Genomic DNA, 25,962 nt, shown 5'->3' with positions numbered 1-25,962 from the left:
CAGAAAACTGCTGCTTCTTCCTGTTGAAATACATTTTTGCTTAAAGGTAATGAAGAGGGGAAGAAAATCTACTGTGAGACAGTGGGTGCTAGCACTGGGGCCCTGGAGGCAGTGGACTGCAGAGGGGACTTCCTCCCACCTACCATGCCTTTGCTGGGTAAAGGCAGACTTAGGAGTGGGTCATGGGTCTGGACTGCTTAACAGTCCTTCACAGAGATGGCAGCAGGTTTCCTAAGGAAGCTTCAGCTCCAGTGGACGTTGGCAAGAAAGAACCCAAGTAGGAGAAGAAGGACCCGGTTTGTCTCTACGTGTGAGGCACCCCTTCGGTGACTTTCAGAAGTAACAGGGAGACACTGTGCATGTCGGTGCAAGTGGTGTGACCTGTAAGAATTGCCCTGGGGCATTTGAGGTAAGCATTGTATAGGTAGTGCAGCACTGCTCGATATACGGGGGCTGACCCACTGTGCAGAGCTGCCTGAAGAGAAGTAGGACCTGGGGACAGAATTGTTTGATGTCCAGATGTGATAGTTTCGCTCATCTTACATAACCTACTTGCCTCCTGGAATCGGAGAGCCAACACATAAATCCTGTCATTCTGTCATCGTATGATTAGCAGCATCTTTAAATTCAGGTAATTCTCTTTTCTTAAATTTTACTAGTTGCTGCCTTATACCTTTCTCTATTTTAGCCCTTTTAATAGTGAATGGAATGACTTGTTTACATGACCCTCTTTCTCACCAGAGGGCAGAGTCTTATCTTATGAAATCTATCTCCTACCACAGTATCTCACTCACAACATAAATAGACCCAGGTCTTAAACACCTTGATTTGCATATCGTTGCCATATAATCCCAAGAAAATTACTGAGATCCAGCTCCTTTATCTGAAAATGTTGACAATAATGCTTATGCCATGAAATTGTTTTAATAATTAAATGAAATAATGGTCATTGTTGCTGGGCACACAATAAATGCATACAGATGAGAGTTATTATTAGCAGTCAGAAGTTGTATTGAAAATGGCTCAGGGAGAGAATCATCTAGGGTGTTTCTGTTACATTAGGAAAAAGAAATGAATGTTTTTCAACTCATCCACTCCTTTGACAGCTTTCTATGTGCTAGGCACTCTGCCCAGGCACTGGAGATAAAGCCGTGTTAACATGGCTTCTGCATTCCTGGACCTTGAGTAGAAGTGACCATTTTCCTAAATTGGCCTCTAACTAACATACAGACCATTAGGGAAGAAATATAGTTGGCTTTCTTATCAACGTAACCAATCATTTAACCACCTATATAACACCAAATCAGCATCATTTTGTACCAAATGTTCAATATTTAAAATAGAAGCCCATCTTAACCCTTATTTTGGGGACAACCATTAATATTGCAAGAACATATTCATATTTTCAAAAGTCATGTTCCCTACTTTCTATCCTCTTTGAGTTACCACAGACTTTTAAACGAATTGTTTCACAATTTATTTCCCACATAATTTTCTTTTTAAAAAGTTGTTTTAAAAATTTATTTTCACATAATTTTCTTGTCAATCATGTTCTTTGAACATTATTTAATAAAACAGCACTTTCATGAGCCTTTTATATATATGTCTTATCCAAAAGAATACAAAAGGACTTTAGTCCCCTGATGAAACTCTTTATGGCCCCTGAAACTTTGATCTACTTACCATAAACTAGAAATCTGTTTTGCTACAATGTTATCTAGTTCTTATTCTTACCTATATCTTTAAACTGTTTAATCCTAAGGTTATGAAAAATTAATAAAATTAATACAAACTGACTTACTGGAAATTGTGTCAAGTGAGCAATTGTTAAAAAAATAAATACTTCAGTGTGTTACCATGGCATTTGAGACATGAGACTTCTGTTCTCATTTTTCCTTATGTACTGATTCTTTAAAAAATGATCTTTTGAATGAGACCAAATGTGACTCCAAAAATAGGTGATATTCTGAATTTATGTTACCCCCAAAGAGAATAGTTTCTTTCAGGGATACTGTCACAATATTAGAAAGATCAATGTCAAACCACCAACTGATTCCTTATTAAGCTGCCATCTGAAGAAAGCCTTTAGTTTCAGAAAAATTTCCCATCCTGTTAGTCTGAATTCCTGACTTATGGTAAGACAGTTGACTGGAATTAGTTTGAGGATGCTGAGGGATAAGTTTACATCTGCCTTTTCCCATTCATACACTGTATTCCTGAACAGAGATTTGGTCTCTAGAAGTTCAAGGCTACTCACCTCCTGTGAGGGTGTGGCTAATGGAGTATGTTGTGCTTTCTGCAGAGATGATTCTAACTGGCTCTAAAAGGGTTGACTAATAGTCATCACCAGTGTTACTCCACAAGTTTGGGAATGTGTGGGAGGCATGTTAGTTGGCACAGTGACTGGACAGGTAGAGTAGCAGGGGAGATGCTAGTGGGTTGGGACCAAGGATACTAAAATTTCCTGCCAGGTACAATACCATTCTGTAATACAAAGAATTGTCCTGCCCAGAATACCACTTGCACACTTATTTTGAGAAATATATTTTCTCTAATAGGAATTGTGGAAAACTGGGCTAAGTTTGTTGAAACAGAAGACCCTACAAGGTAGGGAAGAAACCACCTGCCACTCGTGGGTTTTGGTAAGCATGTAATTAGGAATTCTTCCAAGCAACGCGAAGACTTAGCCCATTTTTGGGGCGCCTGGGTGGCTCAGTCAGTTAAGCATCTGCCTTCAGCTCATGATCTCAGGTCATGATCTCAGGGTCCTGGGATTGAGCCCCATGTCAGGCTCCCTAGTCAACAGGACGTTTGCTTCTCCCTCTCCCTCTGCTCCCCACACCCCCGCTTATGCTCTCTCTCCCTTATTCTCTCTCTCTCTCAAATAAATAAATAAAATCTTAAAAAAAAAAAAAAGACTGCCCATTTTTTTTCTCCTCCACCCGCAGGACAGGGAAACAATGTTGGCAGCCCCTTGAATGATTTATTTGAGGGACACCAAATGACCCATTATGCATGTAGAAATCCCCACCAGTAGAGTCACTTTTATGCATTAAAGTATTATCTCAAAAAAGAGAGTAAAACATAAATATGTTACTCAAAGGGATAAAACTAGAACATACCTTAGCATGGATTAGTTTTTCAGATTAGTTAGCTGTCACTGTGGCAACTAATCCCTAAGAAAATAGATCATAAGCAAGTAATATTGATATGGGCATAATAAAAGAAGGGATTGGAAAGGAGAGAACTTCCAGAGATGAGCCACAAGGGAGAGACCAGAAGAGCAACTGGGTGGCTGAAAGAGAGATCAAAACAGGAGACGTCAACTACACATTTTTGCCCACGTTCGACCCATATTGCTGCTGCTATCAGTGTTCTGAAAAGAAATATTTCAATGCCAAAATAACCTTATCCCTTTGAAGGCAGAAACAATATCATTTCTGTTATCTGCATAATTTCACAATGCTTTACACAGTGAATTCTTAATAATTTTTGACATGTAAGGAATCAAAAAAATACTAGATTGGGGCGCCTGGGTGGCACAGCGGTTAAGCGTCTGCCTTCGGCTCAGGGCGTGATCCCGGCGTTATGGGATCGATCCCCACATCAGGCTCCTCCGCTGTGGGCCTGCTTCTTCCTCTCCCACTCCCCCTGCTTGTGTTCCCTCTCTCGCTGGCTGTCTCTATCTCTGTCGAATAAATAAATAAAATCTTTAAAAAAAAAAATACTAGATTGGCTTGCCAAAAAGCTGTTAGATTCTAGGTTCAATAAAATGCAGCCACACAATATTTTGTTTTGTGTTTTAGGCTCACAGTACAATTTTTAAGAGCATGAGTGCCTAAGCTGTTTTCTTTAAGCATGAGGAATGCTTCCAGGTGTTTCAGAGGAAATCGAAATTGGATAAAAATGGACTTTAAACTCCACATCAACATTCTATATTTAAAAAGATTAGGCGGCTTCCTCTTGTTTTATACAGAACCACAAATGTTAAGATTTGAGGCAATGTAAATGAAAATAATCTTGTTCAAATAATAAGTGACCATGGTTTACACTGAAATTTGGTATTTTTCTTGAGTCATATAATAATAGTAATAAGATGATTCTTAAAATGTTATAATACAAAGGTAAACAAGACATGAGTATTTTGTTTTAACATATTACATCTCAAATATCCTTAAAATATATTCTTAAAGTAGATGAAGAACTTAAGCTTCATGTTAAGAAATCTATCACCATAGCTTATTAAATTAAATCCAAGACGTATAACCTAGAAGTCCTGAAAATTTACTCTTAAATCCTGTACATGTGAGAAAATTGTTAAGAAGACCCTTGATTGAGTACAGAGTATCAGCACCACCAACTGTCACTCTCTTTAATATTTTTAGTTTTACACGCAGAACTTTGGATCTAAAGACATAGATAGCCTATGTAGTGTCTTTCTGTGAATTGGAAAAAGTTGCCTGTTTTTAGAAGCAGATCAAGTCCTCCCCAGCCATGAGGTTTGGCAAGTGAAACTCAGTCTGGATTTCAGCTCTCCTGGCTTCTCCATCAAGTGTCTGCATAACGCTCAGACTAAAGAGCGGTCTGTGGCAAGCTGTATTTACATCTCATAACTCAAGACATCTCACCTCTGAGGTCCATTTTCATTTTCTGTTAATCTTCATATTTGCCTTGACTCTTTGTTGACCCTTCAGTATTCTTTTTCTGTCCCCCTTTTATCCTTTCCTACACTTACCTCCACCTGCTTCCTCAGAGAGATACTTCCTTAGAGCCAGAGGAGACTGAGGACAGTTGATGGCAGAAACTGCGGTGTTCACCCAGGGATTCCCAGTCTCTGGCATGTAGCTGGCATGGAGAGGAGCTCTGCTAATGTTTGATGAATGAACAAATGAGTGAATACATTTTAGAATTAAATATTATCTCACTAGTTAAGCAATTCAAGTTCACCTAAGTTGACTAGTGGCAAATTAATAGTAAAACCCTGAACATAAGTAATTTCTCTGTTATTCTTGTAGATTACATGTAGAGGATTCAAATTCCAGATTGACTTTTCCTGACTCCTCTTCCAGACAGCCTCCTCCATCAAACTAGTTCTAATACTAACCTGTGTAAAAATTAACTAGTTTATCAAACCTACTGGGGGAAAAATTCCATTTACTATATTTAAATTTAAGAAATTATGTTGGGAATAATTGGACTGTATCATGGCAATAATGCATTAGTGCCTCACAGAATTAGTGTCAATAATGAAATGTTGACTCTGAGTTTTCCTCTCCAATTCTCTGGGTCCATTTGAAAATGTTGTACACATTTAAAGTTAGCTTTTTTGCAATTTCAAAATGTTTCTCATATCTCAAACACACACCATCAATTTATTTCCTTTTTGGTTTAATGTTAATAGCAAAATTACTTAAAATGTCTGTGGATTAGATGGTCCAATGATAATAACAACAGAATAATACAGGGACACTTTTACTTGTTGTACTGAAAGGGGGAAAATGAATATTTCAGAATTTCATTTTTTCTGATAGTGGTAAATTCCAGTATTCAGAGCTTGTGAGCTCCACACACTTTCTGTGTTTGGGGACTGTACTAACGGGGTTGATTCAAAAGTACATCAAGACCACTAAAATATTTTTTCTGAATCTGCTTTGCTGTTAATACAAATATCCCTTCATATGATCCAGTGTCAAGAAATTGTTGGTTATGACTAAAGCTAGGTAATAAATATGGAAGGAATGATAGAAAAAGAAAATTACCATTTTATAGTTATCACTGTAATAACTTATTTAGAGGTGTGTATGTGTGTGTGTGTGTGTAGAAAGGGAGAGATTGCAAATGTGGCAATATGTTAAAAAGTTATTGAGTCTAGATGAGGAGTATATGGATGCTTTTGTATTTTTCTTTCAAGTATTTTATAGGTTCATAAGTAATAAATTGGAAGAGGAGATAGTTGATTAGAAATGTTATATGGAGGCTGAAACTATAAATGAGGGATTTGGATATAAAAATATATGGGGTTTGGTAAAATATGTACTTCGATATGAAACACTTTTTTTTTTTTTTTTTTACCCTCTAAACCAAGAATAGCAGGACAAGCTAACAAATCAGTCACTGGGTCTTTAAATTTTGGATGAAATTGAAAGGTAGTACATCTTGCAAACAAAATCAAATTTTGTTTTCATGGGGCACCTGGATGGCTCAGTCAGTTGAGCATCCAATACTTGGTTTCAGCTCAGGTCATGATCTCAAGGTCCTGAGATGGAGCCGTGTTGTTGGGCTCTGCACTCAGCATAGAGTCTGTTTGATAGTTTCTCTCTCCATCTCCTTCTTCCCCTCCCTCCCCTGCTTGCTTGTGCGTGCTCTCTCTCTCAAATTAAAAAAAATGTTTTTATTTATTCATTCAGCAAATAGTTTTCTTGATCCCTATCATATGCCATTATAGTCTATGTGGTACAGAAACAGCTGTCAGCAAAACAGAAAGATCCCACTCTCATAGAGCTCAGGCTATGCCACTCTTACAGAGCTCATGCTGTGTGGAGGTAGAAACAATAAACATAAAAAGAAATGAACAAAGTAATCATACAATGTTTGTCCTTTTATGACTGACTTATTTCACTTAGTATAGTGTCCCCAAGTTTCATCCGTATTGTAGCATGTGTCAGAACTTTTTTTTAAGGCTCATTGATAAGGGATTTACTTGTGTCATTTTGCTACTTGCTTTCTATATGCTTAATAGCTTTTTTGGTGCCTCATTTCCTGCATTACTGTCTTCTTTTGTGTTTAGTTGATTTTTTGTAATGAAATGTTTAAATTCCTTCCTCAGTTCCTTTCGAGCACATTCTACATCGTTTTATTTGTAGTTACCATATTGGATTACATTTAATATTCTAAAGTTATAACACTCTAACTTGGATTTATGCCAGCTTAACTTCAATAACATACAATAACTCTTCTTTACATTGCCATCCCTGCTCCTTTCAGTTGCTGATGTCACAAAAGTATATCTTTATACATTGTATTTTTAAAACACAAGTTAAGAATTTTGAAAAGTGTATTAGTCTCTTAAATAATGTAGAAAAAAGTGGAGTTGCAAATCATTGCAACAATAGCAGTAGGTTTTATAATTGCCCAGTAGGTTTTATAAATGACCTGAAAGATAGTTTCTCATCTGTAAAATTCTTACCTTATTGAGACCTTTATTTCCCCATATGGCTTCAAGTTGCCATCTAGTGTTCTTTCATTTCAATCTGCAGGATTCCCTAGAGCATTTCTTGCAGGATAAGTCTGGTGGTCATGAACTCCTTCAGCTTTTCTTTATCTAGGAATGTCTTAATTTTTAAGGAATGTCTTAATTCCCTCACTTTTGAAGGAATTTTGCCAAATATATTCTTGGTTGACAGGTTTTTTTTTTCTTTTAGCACTTTGATTGTATCAGTCCACTGTCTTCTGGCCTCCAAAGTTTCTGATGAGTTGCTTCTTTCCTGCTGCTTTCAAGAATCTCTGATTATAATGTGTTTTAATGTGCATCTCTTTGAATTCATCCTATTTGGGTCTTGGCGCTTCTTGGATGTTTAAATTCATGTCTTTCATCAAATTTGGGGAGTTTGGGGCATTATTTTTCAGCTATTCTCTTTCCCCTTTTGTCTCTCTCTACTCCTTCTGGGACTTCCACTATCTGTATGTTGGTCTCCTTGATGGTAAATCACAGGTCCCTTACACTCTTCACTTTTCTTCAATCTTTTTTCTTTATGTACCTCAGGCTTAATAATTTCCATTGTCCTATTTTCAAGTTTGCTGATTCTTCTGCCTGCTCAAAAATGCCTTTAAATCCCTTTAGTGAATTTTCCATTTCTCAGTTATTGTACTTTTCAACTCCAGAGTTTCTTTTTTGTTTCTTTTAGGTTTTCTATCTCTTTATTAATATTTCCATTTTATTATACATCATTTTCTTAATGTTCTCCACATCTTCTTTTAGTTCTTTGAGCATCTTTAAGACAGTTGTTTTAATATCTTTGTCTAGTAGATCCACCATCACTTCTTTTCCAAGGACAGTTTCTGTTGGTTTAATTTTTCCTTTGAATGGGCCATATTTTCCTGTTTCTTTGTGTACTTTGTGATTTTTTTGTTGAAAAATAGACATTTGAATCAAATAATTTGGTAACTCTGGAAAGTAAGATTCTCCCTCTTCCCCACCAAGGTTTGCTATTTTGGTTTGTTGTAGGCTGTCTCTATGCTGGGAAATTAGTCTGAAGTGTAAATTGAAGATCTTTTCAGGTCTTTTCTGAGGTTGTGCCTTTGTCTGGCAATGTGTGGTGACTTTCTAATTTCTCCTATATATGTGGTTGCTTTTGAATATCTTTTTTTTTTTTTTAAAGATTTTATTTATTTGACAGAGATAGAGACGGCCAGCGAGAGAGGGAACACAAGCAGGGGGAGTGGGAGAGGAAGAAGCAGGCTCTCAGCAGAGGAGCCTGATGTGGGGCTCGATCCCATAACGCCGGGATCACGCCCTGAGCCGAAGGCAGACGCTTAAACCGCTGTGCCACCCAGGCGCCCCTGCTTTTGAATATCTTAGTCTTTAGTGTATGGCTCCCAAAGGGGGCAAAGAGAAAAATGAAGGGAAAAAAAGGATGCCAGTTCTTTAAAATCCCCAGAAGTCCCTTCAACTGAAGTGAGAGAGGCTTGCAAAAATGAGAGAGGTGTAACAACAATGATCACTGCCTCTTTGCTTGTGCCTCTGTGGTTGGAAACAACAATCAGCAATCAGAGAACAGATCCCACATATTTGGAGGACATGGTTTTTTTGTTTTTGTTTTTTTGTTTGTTCGTTTTTTGTTTTCTCCCACCCTGGCTCTGGCAGACAGCATGCAAACTGTTCTAGAACATGTGCACAGCTGCCTGCCACAGGTCTGAGGGGTGGAGAATGGGAAGCTGCTACTGTGCTAAGAGCTGAAATTGTCTGAAATTAACCACAATTTACCATCCAAGCCTTCCCCTGGAAGTTGTAAGGCTTCAATAGACTTTAGAATTTCAAAATAGTGACATAAGACATATTCTTTTTTTTAAAAATTATATTATGTTAGTCACCACACAGTACATCCCCGGTCCTTGATGCAGAGTTCGATGACTCACTAGTTGCACACAACACCCAGTGCACCATGCAATACGTGCCCTCCTTACTACCCATCACCAGCCTATCCCATTCCCCCACCCCCTCCCCTCTGAAGCCCTCAGTTTGTTTCTCAGAGTCCATAGTCTGTCATGCTTCATTCCCCCTTCTGATTACCCCCCTTCTTTATCCCTTTCTTCCCCTATCGATCTTCCTAGTTCTTATGTTCCATAAATGAGTGAAATCATATGATAATTGTCTTTCTCTGATTGACTTATTTCACTTAGCATTATCTCCTCCAGTGCCATCCATGTTGCAGCAAATGTTGAGGAATCGTTCTTTTTGATAGCTGAGTAATATTCCATTGTATATATGGACCACATCTTCTTAATCCAGTCATCTGTTGAAGGGCATCTTGGTTCCTCCCACGATTTAGCTATTGTGGACAGTGCTGCTATGAACGTTGGGGTGCATATGGCCCTTCTCTTCACTATGTCTGTATTTTTGGGGTAAACACCCAGTAGTGCAATGGCTGGGTCATAGGGTAGCTCAATTTTTAGCTTTTTTAAGGGACCTCCACACTGTTTTCCAGAGTGGCTGTACCAACTTGCTCCCACCAACAATGTAGGAGGGATCCCCTTTTTCCACATCCTCTCCAACAATTGTTGTTTCTTGCCTTGTCAATTTTTGCCATTCTAATTGGCATAAGGTGGTATCTTAGTGTGGTTTTGTTTTGAATTTCCTGCCATCAGACATATTCTGCAAGTGCAATTGTTTTCTAGGTGGGGAGACAGATTTCTGTGCTTTATACTATGTCATCTTCCCCAGTGACTCTTGCCTAAAACCCTCAGGGTTATAAAAATAACCATCTTTGGTCAGTTTGCCTCCCAGGCATTTTCAAAATTGTAACACCTTGTATTATATAGTGTTTTACACTTTGTTTCATCACATGGATTGTTTTGATTCTTTACAACAACATGAGGGAAGTTGTAAGGTCAAATAGTCTTTTCCTGCTCTTATAGTCAAGAAAATTGAGCCTTGGACTACAGTAAATAGTAATATATACTCAGTGAGTGATAGAGTAATAACTCAAATCAAGCATTTCTCACTCAAAGCTAGAGTTCTGTCTGCCATCACAAACTGCCTCTAGAGAGCAATAATAGTTTTTCTACAGTACCAGAAAGTTTGACCCTGAACAATGAGAATGGTCTAGGAGTCTGGAATGAGAAATATCATCACAGCCAAAACCATCCTTGACCTTGGAGACCATCAGTTGCTCTCTCTGCCTGTTTTGGTTGTGAATGAACTCACAAAAAAGTGAGAAGGCAAAAAAGGAGGAGAATGCTGTCTTTCTTATCCCCTCCAGTAGTTTCTTCCACCTGCTAGAAAGAGAACCAGGTAAGTATGAAGTTGGGAGACTCCATCTAAGCAAGTTCCTCACGGCAGCTATACAATTCTTGCTTTTACCTGCAGCTAAGAGAATGAGCAGACGATATATTTGTTTGAAGTAACAAAATATATAGCCTCTCTAGGAAGGACTTGATTTCTTCAGGATGTGGATTTAGGATGAATATTCAAATTTCTGTTTCAGCCAGAGGATAAGAACTGAGTTAGAATAAGCTAATTTAAAGTAGTTAAGCATTAATTTAAAATATATCAAATTATACCTAAAATTTTGTCATTTAAAATTATGTTGATCTCTGTATTGGTGTTCAATTATTGCATTCCTTGATGGTGCAATGTCATTTTAACAAAATATGGCTACTTGTTCTGACCATGTGATAAGATATTTATTGCCCCCTGGTGGTAGCTTTCCTCAATTCTAGCTTTAATTTTAAGGGAAGAGGTGACAGTGAATTTCAGTGTTTGGCTCATTTGTGTGAGGAGCATGGTCCTGCTGGGTGGGCAAACTGCCCACTTCCAATATCCATGCCAATGCTTCCTTATATTGGCACAAGTGGCCAAGGTGAAAATCAGTACTGATATGGGAGCTGGTGATTCAAACACTGAAAGTGAGTATTCCTTAAAACAGATAATTTGAATGATAATCAGTACAATATGGAGTTACTTTTTAAGCACATATTATCAAATATTCAGGGTGTGTGCTGGGCACAGCTAAAGCAAGGAGTGCCAAAAACATTGGGTAATTGTCTTCGGCCCTCATGGTTGTACGATTGAGCATCTGGACCATGACTCACTCAGGCAGTTAGCCAATTCCCCAACTGGTGCTAAAAATGACCTGAAAGATAGTTTTCTCATCTGTAAAATATGGGGATAATAATACTACCTGCCTTATAGGGCTATAAAAACTCAGTATTCTCAACACACTTTAGGGTGGGTAATTCTTACACATGAATATAATGTCCAACCTACTTCCATACCCTTGGTCAGTAAGGAAGGCAGGTAAGACTGGCTTATCTTCTATTCACACACTCTCCCCAGACTGGGTGTGGCTTTTCTGGGTCTTCCTCATTCTTTCTTTTAAGATTAGTTTCTTTTAACTTGATATTCCCATATAAAAATGTTTAGAGCAGAAAGTGGGAGAGTACAATGTGATTTGGGCTGGTTTCCATTCCTACCCCAAAGTCAACCATGTATTAGAGCACGTTAAAGTTGTGTCTGCTTGAAAGGAACTTGAGTACTAATTTGTGATGGAAAATTACAGGAGTCCATGAGGAAAGTATTATTATAAAGTACTGCCTTTCACAGGGGAGTTGAGAGTGCCTTCATATGGACTTTGCTTACTTCTTCTTCTTTTTTTTTTAATTGGGAGACTGAAACAGTAGAAAAGTCCCTAAGGTTCCAAACAAATAATTTAAAACTGTGAATTACTGGGCCCAAGAGTTTTGGCAAACAAATATAATACAAGAAATTTCCTTAATTAAAAAAAAATCTTTTAGACATTCACTTTCGTGTCTTTCATATTTAAATATGAGAATGCATTAAAGAAAAAAAGCACTGCTAAAAATTAAAATCTACCCACTTCTGTTATGAGAGCTATTAACATGAATATTAAAGTGAGAAAACATTTTGCTCCAAAGAGAATACACAATATAGCATATTAATACCAAATACAAAGTGAAAGTATAAACAGTGTGAATGGCTTTATAAATAAATATTACAGCACTTATATATTCAAAGGACTCAGCAGAAAGAAGTTATGTGCTTATTCAATGCTAAGATTTGTGGAGTTCTCTTATTGAATGATTTTCAAATCCTGTTCACTTTGAAAATTATTCACATTGGTTTACGGTCATGCTTCAAATTGAAATCATTTAGGGGATGGTTGGGCTTTGTATGTGATCATTACATAAAGGTGATAATATTTGGAACGTGACCTTTATGGGCCAGCGAGCAGGATTAAATAGGAAGTTATACAGGGATTGAAGAAGGCTTGTTAGGGAGGCAGAGAAGGCAGGTGGAATCTGAGACAATCTAAAAATCAATCGATCAAGGCATTTAAAAAGATACGTAAGTATTTATGTAATCATAGAGATGTCATGAAATCTTTCTTTGTGACAAAATATTTTTTCTACCCTAAAATAATACCATAAGTGATAAAGTAGGGTAATGATTTTTCAAATAAATGTGTAATTTAATAAAATAGGACAGACAGCAAGAAAAATATTTGATCTTATGCAGAAATTCCAAAGTCCTGTTTAAGAAATATGGAGCAGAGCAGAGCAAGTTAAGCTATTAGAACAGATGGAATTTTCCCCCTGAGATTATCCTGTGCAGAATCTTTAGTACCTTCCTGGAGAATTTTGAATCCATCCATCTTCTCAATTTTTTTTTTTGGAAGAGAGAAGTATTTATGAAATGAGTTTGTATGAAACTGGCTGCTGTTCAACTCTTGCAGAAACAAGCTGCTTATCCAATTCCTGTCTGAAGGGCATTTATTTTTAATAGTGGAAATTGTAGCAGCTACCCAGTGCCTCACCTTCTCAGAGGAGGAAAAAAAAAAGATCTTGAGAGAGTCTCCTAAAGACTTTTAATTATACCTCAAGTAATTACATACTTGTATTACCAAGTGTACACACACACATGCACAATAAAAAATACATGGAGAAAGATACACAAACACATCTTTAGAGAGACAAAAAGAATTTATTAGCACATTCATAATAAAGATCTATGTAATTCTTTTTTTTATATTAATTTTATTTATGTGTCAGAGCACAAGCAGGGGAATGGCAGGCAGAGGGAGAAGCAGGCTTCCCACTGAGTGGGCAGCCCGAATTGGGGCTTGTTCCCAGGACCCTGAGATCATGACCTGAGCCTAAGGCAGATGCTTAACCAACTGAGCCACCCAGTCGCCCCAAGATCTATGTAGTTCTATGTGAAGAAGAATAAATTTAGATTTCAAAACATCATATTAATTACAAATATATATGGAAATACAGACTGAAGTAAATCCCTGCTATAAAATGCAGTCTGAAATTCAATTTCAAAATTCAAACACTTGTGTTTCACTGAAAAGAATGACTTTAATGAAGATTAAAACAAAAAACAAAAAATCTTAGTTCAAACATGCAAATTATTCCAGTAACTTAAGAACTGTAAATAGGGGGGCACCTGGGTGGCACAGCGGTTAAGTGTCTGCCTTCAGGCTCAGGGCGTGATCCCGGCGTTATGGGATCGAGCCCCACATCAGGCTCTTCTGCTATGAGCCTGCTTCTTCCTCTCCCACTCCCCCTGCTTGTGTTCCCTCTCTGGCTGGCTGTCTCTATCTCTGTCGAATAAATAAATAAAATCTTTAAAAAAAAAAAAAAAAGAACTGTAAATAGGAACCTCATTTTGTGTGTAGGTTTATACCTTTCTGAAGGCCATCCTTCCAGAGGGTCATGGCCGATACCCTGGAGACTACCTGAGAATGGTGTTTGGATTGTTTGTCCTGAAAGCATCTTCTGTCTGATCCTCGAACATTATCTGCCACTTGTCTGCCCACTCGCCCAGTCTGGTGCCATCTTCCTGTAGGTTATCCTGCACTTGGCATTTTACTAACTGGAAGTTTCATGGCATATGCCACTTTGGAGATTTCACACATATGCTCACCTCTGAATCATTTACCAAACCCTTTCATAAGAATGCCGTAGAGCCAATCCCCAGTGTTACGCCACTGTTTAAATCTCTTCATTCAGGGGGAATGGAATGTTAAGTGGAAGTTTCAGCTGATGTCCTAAGGTATCAGGTACCTAAGTTAATTGTAAACTTACTAATTTTAGCTTTATAATGCTTAGGGCCCATACGCACATCAGGGGCATAAGGGTGGTTTTATTGGGCATTTGAAAATTTGATTTTCTTATTTCTTCCTCTTTCTTTCTTTCTTTCTTTCTTTCTTTCTTTCTTTCTTTCCTTCTTTCTTTTCTTTTCTTTCTTCCTTTCCTTTTTTCTTTCTTTCTTTCTTTCTTTCTTTCTTTCTTTCTTTCTTTCTTTTTCTTTCTTTCCCCTTCCTTCCTTCCTTCCTTCCTTCCTTCCTTCCTTCCTTCGTGAGTTGTGAAGTATCAGCCCCACCTGCTCAAGTCAAGAGTGAATCTTAAAGTACACCAGCAAAGTAAACTCTTCTTATGTAAGGGTAAGAAGAAAAGCTAAGTTTCTACAAAGATGCAGGGGAAAGACCAGACCTATTGAATAAATATAAGTGGGCAATTAAAGAGAAAAAGTTGTTTTTCTGAGTACATCTATAAGGCAAGGGTTGTTCAATGCACTAAGTATACATGCAAGTGCCCATTTATCCTTATCTTTTATTTAGTGCTTTTAGAGCAGTTCTTTATGGTCATAAATTTTTTTCTATGATTATTTTTATTTGTTAAGTGTTTTTAGTATGGAATCTTATCAAAGACTAATACAAACATCACATTTATTGGTATGCTCTCATTAAGATATTTAATTTTACTCTCAAAGAAGCCTAACAGATTTCTTAGATATGATTTTCCCTTAATAAAATAAAATATATTTTCTATCAGTATGTCAAGTTTGTGCAAGTTTTCAGTGATCTTACACTCCATGGTAAATTCATCTTTAAAGCTTAGATAGAGGTGAGACTTGCTGCTGCCCCTGGCTTCTTTAAATCAGTAAAAGTCAGAATAATAAGCTAAGAAATAGAAGTCAAAGAGGTAGTGGTCTCAAAGAAGCCAGTGGAGGAGAATGCATCATTTGACTCTATTGATCTTCTTTCTATAAACTTTCTCGAAGATCAATAGAGTCAAATGATGCAAAGAATTCAATGAGGAAAAAAAGGGAAATTATGGTTATCTGGGGAGTCCAGAGTGACCTTTTCTTCTTTTAAAAATTTTATTTATTTATTTGAGAGAGAGAGAGAGGAAAAGCATGATCAGGGGGAGGGGCAGAGGGAGAAGCAGACTACCCACTGAGCAGGGAGCCACGTGCAGGGCTCAATTCCGGAACTCTGAGATCATGACCTGAGCAGAAGGCAGATACTTAACCAACTGAGCCACCCAGGCGCCCCCAGAGTGACCTTTTTGAATGTCTTTGGGTGGAGTGGTACTTTCTTATATTTTCTGTCTCTTTGTTGAAGTTCTCACTGTGTTCATCCATTCTTCTCCTAAGTTCCATGAACATCTTTATGACCTTTTCTTGAAACTCTTTTTCAGGTAATTAGTTATCTCCACTTCATTAAGGTTTTTTTCTGAAATTTTATCTTGTTCTTTTGTTTGGAATATATTCCTCTGTTTCTTCATTTTGCCTGACTCTCTGTGTTGGTTTCTATGCATTAGATGAAACAGCTACCTTTCTTAAAGGGTCGGCCTTGTGTGGGAAATGAGCCATGTCATTCAATCCTGCCCTAGTTCTTGGTTGTCTTTTAAGCTTTGTGATTATCCAAGCAGCTTATAATATTTTTAATAGCTCCCAGTAGTTGAGGACGTGCCAAGACCTGTCAGTGTCCCAAAGGAGAAGATCTCAGTTAGCACTTACACTCATTCAAGCTGCCTGGAAACCAGACCCTCAGGCAGCAGCTTTTAAAGTATGCAAATTTATACTGTCCTGTGGAACTGCAAGTGTAAGCTCTGGTGGCTACCAGAGCCGGGTGATCTGGAGATGTTCCCTGGGCAGCAGTCACAAAAATCAGGACTCCAAACAAGTGCATAAGCTATTTTCTGGGAGATACCACCCAGCTGTAGCAAGGCAGAGGGAGAGCCCAAAGATGGCATCATCAGCCTATATTCCCCAAGAGCAACTCAGTAGACCCCTAGGTGTGCACCAGACCAAAAGCCCGTCCCTCAGGCCAAAACTTCTGCATGTGCAAATAGGCCTCTTTCACAGAAAGAGGGGGTGTGCTTCAGTCCACTCTCTTTGCAGTGCCCTGGGGCGGTAGCCTGCCAAGAACTATTTTTCCCATTAGAGTAATGTGAGATCCAGAAAGAGCCCCACCTGGCCACGGGAGCCAGGTGGTCAAGGAGCATTCCCTGGGCAGCAGCTGCAAAAGCTAGGTCACCAGACAAAAAAACAAAAACAAAAAAAGACAAAGCAAAAAAATCAACCAGGGCACCAGATACATGTAAGAGCTTCCCCCTGGGAGATACTGGCATCCTGGAGCACTGCAGAAGGACAGCACAAAAAGGTCCACTGGCTGTAGCAAGGAAGAGAGAGGCATAAAGATGGCATCCACTGGAAAATTTGTTTTTTAAAAAAAGCGGGAGATGGCAGCTTTTGGTTAGAGCAAGGCAGAAGGAGAACATGAAGATGGTGCCTACCAATCTCTGCCCCCAGAGAGTGTTCCTGAAGGCTCTTAGATGTGTGTGTTAAATTATATACCTGCATCACAGGCCAATACTTTAATATATGCAAATGAGCCTCTTTCACTTAAAGTCTGAGCAGAATGCTGCCTTTGGGCTGGGCCCTGGGACAAATGAGTCCCAGCAAGGGAGCTCTTTAAGAACCATTTCTTAGATGGCTACAGTCGTGTAGGTCTCATGGATATAAGCCTTGTTGATTTTCAAAGCTAGATATTTTGGAGGCTCATCTCTCAGGGGCAGGTCTTAAAAGTGGGGGTGCCTGATGTGGGTTCAAACTCCTCACTCCTCAGGCAAAAGCTCTGGGTTTTGAGTTCCCTTCCAGTGTGGGTCACTGTGCTGGGACTGGGATTTATGGTGAGATTATATTCTCCTCTCCTACCCCTTTGGATGTGGTTTCTTCTCATTTGCCTGAGGTGTATTAGTTGCTCAGCCAGCCTTTAGGGGTTTTTTTTTTTCCAGAGGAAGTTGTTCCATATATAGCTGTAATTTATTGCGTCTGTGGGAGGAGGTGAGTTGAGGCTCTTCCTATGTCACCATCTTAAACTGTAATCTGAATGGAGAGGTGGGATGAGATACAATAGTGAGAAGGTTGAGGAGCAAATATGAGGTGAAGAAGTGAAGATAAAGCTGTTTAGTGCTTTTTCAAGAGGCTTAACTTTGGAGGACGGAGTGTGAAGAAAGTTTTTGTGTTTTTTAGGTTAGGGGACTTGAGCCTACATGGAGACTGAGGAAAGCACAGGAGTAAAGGTGTGAGGGGGTCAATGGGGCCCTGGAAGGGAGAGGGGGAAGCACCCAGGAGGGTGGGGCAAGTCTGGAAAGAATGTGTCCCCTTAGACAAAGGGGAATGTGCAAATGTGTAGTGAAATCTGAGGTGGGGAAGCTGGAAGTTGAAGGTCTCTTGGCCTTGGTCTCAGTTTTCTTTGTGATGTAAGTGATAAGTTCATCTGCTCAGTAGCTACATAAGTGGAATAAAGTTAGGCCCTATACAAGGGAAAGTGGAAGCTGAAATTCCAAGGGGGCACCTTTTTCTAACTCTTATGAAGTACCAAAGCGATTAGCTACAGCCTTTGGTCAGAGCTTTAACAAGAGTGGTGAAACTTGGAAAAATATCAGATTCTAAGGAGGCATCCTACAAATGGTTGGCTAATTAGTTGAAGAAGAGCTGAGCATTATCATAATTTGATCTAATCATTTTAACTTGGCTGTCCGGGGGAAAAATTGGGGCTTAAAAGTCCTCTGGTCCGTCCTAAAGGAAATACTAATTAAATCTGTGCTTATTATACTTTTACTGAACTGTCATTTAGCAATTTTAAAGAGTGTCTTAACTTTGTCTTTGAGTCCCTCAAGGCATTTGATTGTTCTTCTTGAGTTCTTTTTTGACATGTCTAAATTTTAGTTGATACATTTAATACCCATTTTTCTGTGATATCTTCGTGAAGGCAAATTTCCCACTATTGGGGGGCTAGCCTTGCAAATTCCCAAATTAGACCAGGCTCTTCTGGTGTTGTTCTGAAATAACTGAACTGTGGAAATGCCCATTATTGAGTCTTGATTAATTTTAATGAAAGCCATTTACGTAATCCTCTAAATATTATTGAAGGCCAAACAGCCAAAGCACTGTGTCAGACATTGAGATATATATATATATATCAGTAATGAAACAGACTAAAAAGTCCCTGCCCTTTGTAGCTTATGTCTTGTCTCCTAGATGTCCTATCCCTGGGAAAGGAATCTTGGAGTAGAAAAAAGGACAAGGAGAAAGTGTTTGCTTTCTCTTGGCCTTGGGCATTAGGGCCTCAGCTCTGGAAAAGAACAACATTCTCAAGAAAAATCTCAGTGCAAGAGTAAGCCAACCCTACAACATGTAGGCCAGCCAGGGACCAAAGTCCCTGAATCCTAGGCCATTTTCTGAGGTTCACCCCCTCAAAGCTCATTATCCTGTCTATTGTTGTTGTTTGTTTTTTGTTTTTTATGTCAAAAGAATGTAGGCAAAGGCAAAAGAAAATCAGAGATACCCTTCTTTAGAGAGGAAAAACAAATGCCTGAAGTATTTATTTCAGATGTCCAGCACAGAGCCACCCAAAAGGTTAAAATGAGGCATGGAAATATGTACAGAATTATCATAATTATTGAAAAAATATATGGGAAATAAAGTAAGCAAGTACTGCCAATCAAGACCCTTGTTAGCTAAATCTTGGGAAGAAAAATAAATGTTCCAAGAAGCTTTCATTTCAAAATGTTGACAGCTTGGGGCACCTGGGTGGCTCAGTCAGTTAAGCATCTGCCTTCAGCTCAGGTCATGATCCCAGGCTCCTGGAATTGAGTCCCAGAGTTGGGCTTCCTGCTCAGCAGAGAAGTCTGCTTCTCTCTCCCTCTGCCCCTGCTTCTGTGTGCTCTGTCTCACTCATTCTCTCTCTCAAATAAATAAATAAAATCTAAAAAAAAATGTTGACATCTTTGATCAAGGTCATAGAACTGTTCACCAGTAAAGAGCTGGGACATTCCTTCCCTCATTTTCTCCCTCCTTTTCTTTCTCTTTTCCTCTTTCTTTCCCTCTTTTTTTTTTTGTGTGTGTGTGGTTTTTTTTGCTCTTAACACAGAGGAAAGAATTTTTAGGCACAAATAAAAGCAGCTAGTATTCTTGAAGAACAGGTTGATAAGAGCAGCTGTTAATAATTTATGGTTGCCTCATTTGATTCTTCTTCAGTGTAGTTTGGAGACAACACATTTCTGTGTCATTGAAGTATTAGACAACGCTGTCTTCAGATTCATCCTGAGAATGGGCAGGGCGTGCCCCTGCGCGGGAGTGTCAGAAAGAGGCACAAAAAAGAGATGTCAACCATTGCCATCCATTTCTCAAAAAGCATACTGGGCAGATTTCCAAATTCCTGTTACATTCTGTTTTTTTTTTTTTTAAGTACAAGATGATTAGCTGCTTTGACAAATATACTCCTCCCTTATTAACAACAGCTGCTATCAAAAATCACTAGCATGAAATGAAAGTCTGAGGTACTGTGTGTCCTGTTTATTTCAGTGAAATGTGAAATCTATTTCTTAAGGATCTCAAGCTCCTTAAGGATGAGACCTTCATTTTAAGGCATGGTGTGCTTTAACGTTTTAAATGGTTTCCTTTATTTAGCATTTAATATTTACCCTACCTTTTGATTAAGCCACTAAAAATCTCTAGCACAATGCGTGTGTGGGAAGAGTGACATATTGGGAATCAAAGTCAATCAATTGTCAGTCATTAACAATTTAGCTCAGACCAGTCATGCGGTTTTGCCAGAGAGAATGGACATGGTGCCATGGCCACCAGGGAGGGTTAGGGAGAATACACTCTGAGAATGCAATAACTAGGATGCCCTGATGGGGTGTCTCAGATGGGGGAGAGGGCTGGGTAAGCATGTGAAATTAAGAGGCAATGGGGGAAATTGGAGAAAACTGGAGATAATAGCAGGGGGTATAAAAAGGAAGGTGTCACTGTAAAAACAGAATAGATAAATGTTAAATTTTGTTTACTTCCCAAATTTCCCTCAGGCTGGTCCTAGCCAAGAGAGCCAACAATCACCTCTTATGGTACAGGGAGAAAGGGATTCTGCGTATGCCACAGGGAGGAAAGACCTCACATCAGGAGTTTGAACATCCTTTTTTTTTTTTAAGATTTTATTTATTTATTTATTTGACAGAGAGAGGGAGAGCTCAAGCAGGGGGAGCAGCAGAGGAAGAGGGAGAAGCAGGCTCCCAGCAGGGAGTCCAGTGTGGGGCTCGATCCCAGGACCCTGGTGCCTTTGAACATTTTTCTTTAGCCCACATCTCTAGACTCATCTTCATTTGGCTCATCGCCTTCATAAACCTTCCCAGAAGTGGTGGTGTACCGCTTTCTGCTCTATTTTTGACTGCAGATTGAGAACTTCCAGGATCTTCCAAGCATCACTTTCCAATCCGAGTGTTACAAATGGCACTGATATATATAATCCAAAATTGTAGTTCACTCACTCTGTCCTCTGATGTTTACATTTTCCTGCCCATGTATGTTCTTCACTGCTTTCCCTTTTTTTTCTTCCTTTCCTTTCCTTTTCCTTTCTTCCTTTATACCTCCTGATTTCCCCTTTTCCTCATCAATGTTGATTAGCCCTTCAGGTGGGGTGTTTTCAGAGCCAAAAGCTCATGGCAAGAACTTTTAACTTTTCTCTTCATTGTTGCAGTTGATAGTTCCCTTTAGTCATTTGTAGCAAAGCTCACTCCTTCGGAGGAAAAGATGAGGTACATAAAAATGTTAAAGCTGAGAGGTACTATTTTAGATATAAAAATACTGGCCTTAGTTACCAAACATCCCATTTTCATTCTTAAAGGTGTCATATGAATATAAGAACTCTTAACAGAAATATGGAATCCCAATGATTAATTCATTGATTTATTTACTCACTAAATATTTGTTGAGCAACTTCTATGGGAAATACTCTTCTAAGTGCTGGTAATACAAAGATAAGGCATGATCTTTGCCCTGGGGGAGGTTATCATTTAGTAGGGGAGCCAGATGTATAAACATAAAATTGTAATATAAAGTGATAAGTGCAAAATGGAAGTATGTGTAAACTACTATTTTGTTAAATGGAGGTAGTCAAGGACTCTGCTAGGCTGGGGCAGAAAAGTCTTCCCTGGGGAAGAGATTTTGAGCTGAATGATGAGAAATAATGGAATTCACAACAAAGAGGGAGGCATGAGCACTGACTCTAGTAAAGTTTGCCTTGAGCACGGAGTTCATGTAAAGGTTTAATAGGAGATTTCAGCCCCAGTGGTAGCAGAGCTAAAAATGGAAATATGAGAGATGTTGAAGAAGTGAAATGGCAGGTAGAGCTTAGTAATGTGGAAGAAGACGAAGATGATTCCCAGGTCTTTTTGTGTGGAAAGAGGCTTAGATAGTGTTTAGTCCCACTTTTGACTAAAGGCAGGAATCTTGTTGACAGCATTTCCAAATGATAGCTCACTAGCCTCTGTTGGGATCCTTCCAGGTGTGGAAGCTGTCTGACTCACAGGCAGCAGCCTCCTTCAATCTGGACAGCTTGGATTTTAGAGAGAGCTGCTTTACATTGACCTGATATCTGCCTACCCTTAAATTCCATCTGTTGCTCTTAATTCTGCAAAGACTAGGTCTGTTTTCTTTGTTCTAGGTCTGGGCCTCTAGATTCTTAGAATGGCTATTTTATCTCCCCATAGTCTTCTCCATTCCTCTTCCTTCAAAACATTCCTAAGACTCCAGGAAAATCCTGACAAAATCTCTATTGGTCATAATGCTGACATTTGAAAGAGGCAACTTTTCACATTTCTCCAGAGATTGGACTTGGTGCCGCAAGTGTTTAGTGCCATGACCTTAAAATATGAAACTCTCTGACGGAGTGGTCATTTGAAGTGGTCTGAATAGAAGAAACAGTCTTGTTTCATTACTGTGGAAGGAAAGAAGATATGGCTTTACCATTACAATGGCCATCATCAAAAAACAAGTGATAACAAATGCTGGCATAAATGTGGAAAAAAGAGAACCCTTGTGCACTTTTTTGTAAATTGGTGTCGCCAGTATAGAAAACAGTATGGAAGTGCCTCAAAAAATTAAAAATAGAACTGCTAAGTAATCCAGAAATCCCACTTCTGGGAATACATTCAAAGGAAATAAAAACAGTAACTAGAAAAGATATCTGTACCCTGATGTTTACAGCAGCATTATTTATAATAACCAAGACATGGAAACAACCTAAGTGTCCACTGATACATGAATAGATAAAGAAGCCGTGGTATGTATAAACAATGGAATACTATTCAGTAATAAAAAAATGAGAAAATCCTTCCATTGGCAGCAACATAGGTGGACCTTGAAGGCAGTATGCTGAATAAAATGTCAGAAGAAGACAGATAATGTATAATCTCATTTATATGTAGAATCAAAACAAACCAAAAACAAAAAAACTCATAGACAAAGAGACAAATTTGTGGTTTGGGGGATCGGAGGAAGGGGGTCAAAAGGCACAGACATCCAGTTATAAGATAAATCAGTACTAGGGATGTAATGTACAATATGATGACTATAGTTCACACTGCTGTGTGATACAGAGGGAAGTTAGGAGAGTTGCTCCTAAGAGGTCTCATCATAAGGAGTGTTTTTTAACTTTTCTTTTTATGGTATCTATATGAGATGATGGATATTAATCATTTCACAATATATATAAATCAAACTATCATGCCGTATACCTTAAACATACACAGCAGTCTATATATGTCAATTATTTCTCAATAAAACTGGGAAAAGGTATGGCTTGATACAAAGTCAACATTTTAGACTAAGAGAATAAAATAACATTCAACCTTAAAATGATCTTTAAGATGATGTTATCTAAGCCCATTTTATAGACCAGGTTTGGTGATGATGAGTAAAATTATTTGTTAATACCATTAGAAGAATAGTTGATGGGTGACTAGACATTCCTATATTGCCTGATTAACACCTAACAGATTATTTTTTTAAACTTCTTTTTAATTCCAATATAGTTAATATACAGTGTTATAGTAGTTTCAGATGTACAATATACTGATTCAACAATCCTATACATCACCCAGTGCTCATCACATCAAGGGCAACTCCTTAATCCCATTTCCTATTTCACCCACTCCTCCACCCACCTACCCCCTGGTAACCATCCATTTGGTCTCTATAGTTAAGAGTCTGTTTCTTGGTTTCTCTCCCCCTCTCTTTTTTAACCCTTTGCTTGATTGTTTAGTTTCTTAAATTCCACATATGAGTGAAATCAAATGGTATTTGTCTTTCTCTGACTTATTTCGCTTAACATACTCTCTAGCTCCATCCATGTCATTGCAAATGGAAAGATTTCATTCTTTTTATGGCTGAATAATATTCCATTATATATATTCCACTTCTTCTTTATCCATTCATCTATCGGTGGACACTTAACTGCTTTCATAATTTGACTATTGTAAATAATGCTGCTATAAACATTGGAGTGTATATATCCCTTTGAATTAGTGTTTTTGTATTTTTTGGGTAAATACCCGGTAGTGTGATTACTGGACTGTAGGGTAGTTCTATTTTTAACTTTTTGAGGAAACTTCATACTGTTTTCCACAGTGGCTACACCAGTTTGCACTCCCACTAATAGCGCACGAGAGTTCCTTTTTCTCTACATCCTCGCCAACACTTGTTGTTCCTTGAGTTTTTTATTTTGCCTGTTGTAACAGGTGTGATATCTCATTGTTGTTTTAATTTGCCTTTCCCTAATGATGAGTAATGTTGCATGAGCATCTTTTCATATGTCAGTTGACCATCTGGATGTCTTCTTCGGAGAAATGTCTGTTCGTGTCTTCTGTCCATATTTTTATTGGATTATTTGTGTTTTGGGTATTGAATTGTATCAATTCTTTATATATTTTGGTTACTAACCCTTTATTGGATATGTCATTTGCAAATATCTTCTCCCATTCAGTGGGTTGCCTTTTAGTTTTGTTGTTTCCTTCACTGTGCAGAAACTTTTTATTTTTATATAGTCCTAATAGTTTATTTTTGCTTTTTTTTTTAAGATTTTTTATTTATTTATTCGATAGAGATAGAGACAACCAGTGAGAGAGGGAACACAAGCAGGGGGAGTGGGAGAGGAAGAAGCAGGCTCATAGTGGAGGAGCCTGATGTGGGGCTCTATCCCACAATGCTGGGATCACGCCCTGAGCCGAAGGCAGACGCTCAACCGCTGTGCCACCCAGGCGCCCCTTATTTTTGCTTTTATTTCCCTTGCCTCAGGAGACATATCTAGAAAAATGTTGCTATGGCCAATGTCAGAGACTTTACTGCCTGTGCTCTTTTCTAGGGATTTTATGGTTTTAGGTCTTACATTAGGTCCTCAATTCATTTTGAGTTGATTTCTGTGTGTGATGTAAGAAAGTGGTCCAGTTTCATTCTTTCACATGTAACTGTCCAGTTTTCCCAACACTGCTTGTTCAAGAGACTGTCTTTTTCCCATTGCATATTCTTTCCTGTTTTGTTGAAGATTAATTGACCATATAATTATGGGTTTATTTTTGGATTTTCTGTTCTATATATCTTTGTGTCTATTTTTGTGCCAGTTCCATACTACAGGTTGTAATATAACTTGAAGTCTGGAAATTGTGATGCCTCCGACTTTGTTTCTCCTTTTCAAGATTGCTTTGGCTATTCGAGGTCTTTTGTGGTTCCATACAAATTTTAGTATTGTTTGTTCTAGTTCTGTGAAAGATGTGGTTGATATTTTGATAAGGATCGCATTAAATCCATAGATTTCTTTGGGTAGTATAGACATTTTAGCAATATTTGTTATTCCAGTCCATGGGCATGGAATGTCTTTCCATTTCTTTATGTTGTCTTCAGTTTCTTTCATCAGTGTTTTATGGTTTTCGGAGTACAGGTTTTTCACCTCTTTAGTGAGGTTTATTCCTAGATACTTTATTATTTTTGGTGCAATTGTAAATGGGATTGTTTTCTTAATCCCTCTTTCTGCTGTTCCATTATTAGTGCATAGAAATGAAACATTCCTGCACATTGATTTTGTATCCTGAGACTTTACTGAATTCATTCATCAGTTCCAGTAGTTTTTTGGTGGAGTCTTTAGGGTTTTCTATATAGACTATCATGTCATCTGCAAATAGTGAAAGTTTTACTTCTTCCTTACCAATTTAGATGTATTTTATTTCTTTATGTTGTCTAATTGCTACAGCTAGGACTTCCAGTAATCTGTTGAATAAAGGTGGTAAGAGTGGGCATCCTTGTCTCGTTCCTGCCCTTAGGGAAAAAGCTCTCAGTTTTTCACCATTCAGTATGATGTTGGCTGTGGGTTTTTCATCTATGACCTTTATTATGTTGAGGTATGTTCCCTCTAAACCTACTTTGTTGAGGGCTTTTATCAAATGGAAGTTGTGCTTTGTCAAATGCTTTTTCTGCATCTATTGAAATGATTATATGTTTATCCTTTCACTTTCTGATGTGATATATCATGTTGATTGATTTGTGAATAATAAACCACACTTTCATCCCAGGAATAAATCCCACTTGATCATGGT

General features: G+C 38.3%; 1 protein-coding gene across 2 annotated transcripts in view; it reads left to right on the top strand.

Moving 5' to 3' along the window:
• Positions 1-25,962, top strand: part of LOC105237058 (serine protease 58) — a 128,958-nt gene that overhangs the window by 15,744 nt on the left and 87,252 nt on the right. The gene's annotated exons all lie outside the window — the stretch shown is intronic.

Source organism: Ailuropoda melanoleuca, chromosome 2 (assembly GCF_002007445.2).
Source record: "Ailuropoda melanoleuca isolate Jingjing chromosome 2, ASM200744v2, whole genome shotgun sequence".
NCBI classification, from domain to species: Eukaryota; Metazoa; Chordata; class Mammalia; order Carnivora; family Ursidae; genus Ailuropoda; species Ailuropoda melanoleuca.
The sequence above is the reverse complement of the archived record's forward strand: the minus strand, read 5'-3'. Positions and strand labels throughout refer to the sequence as shown.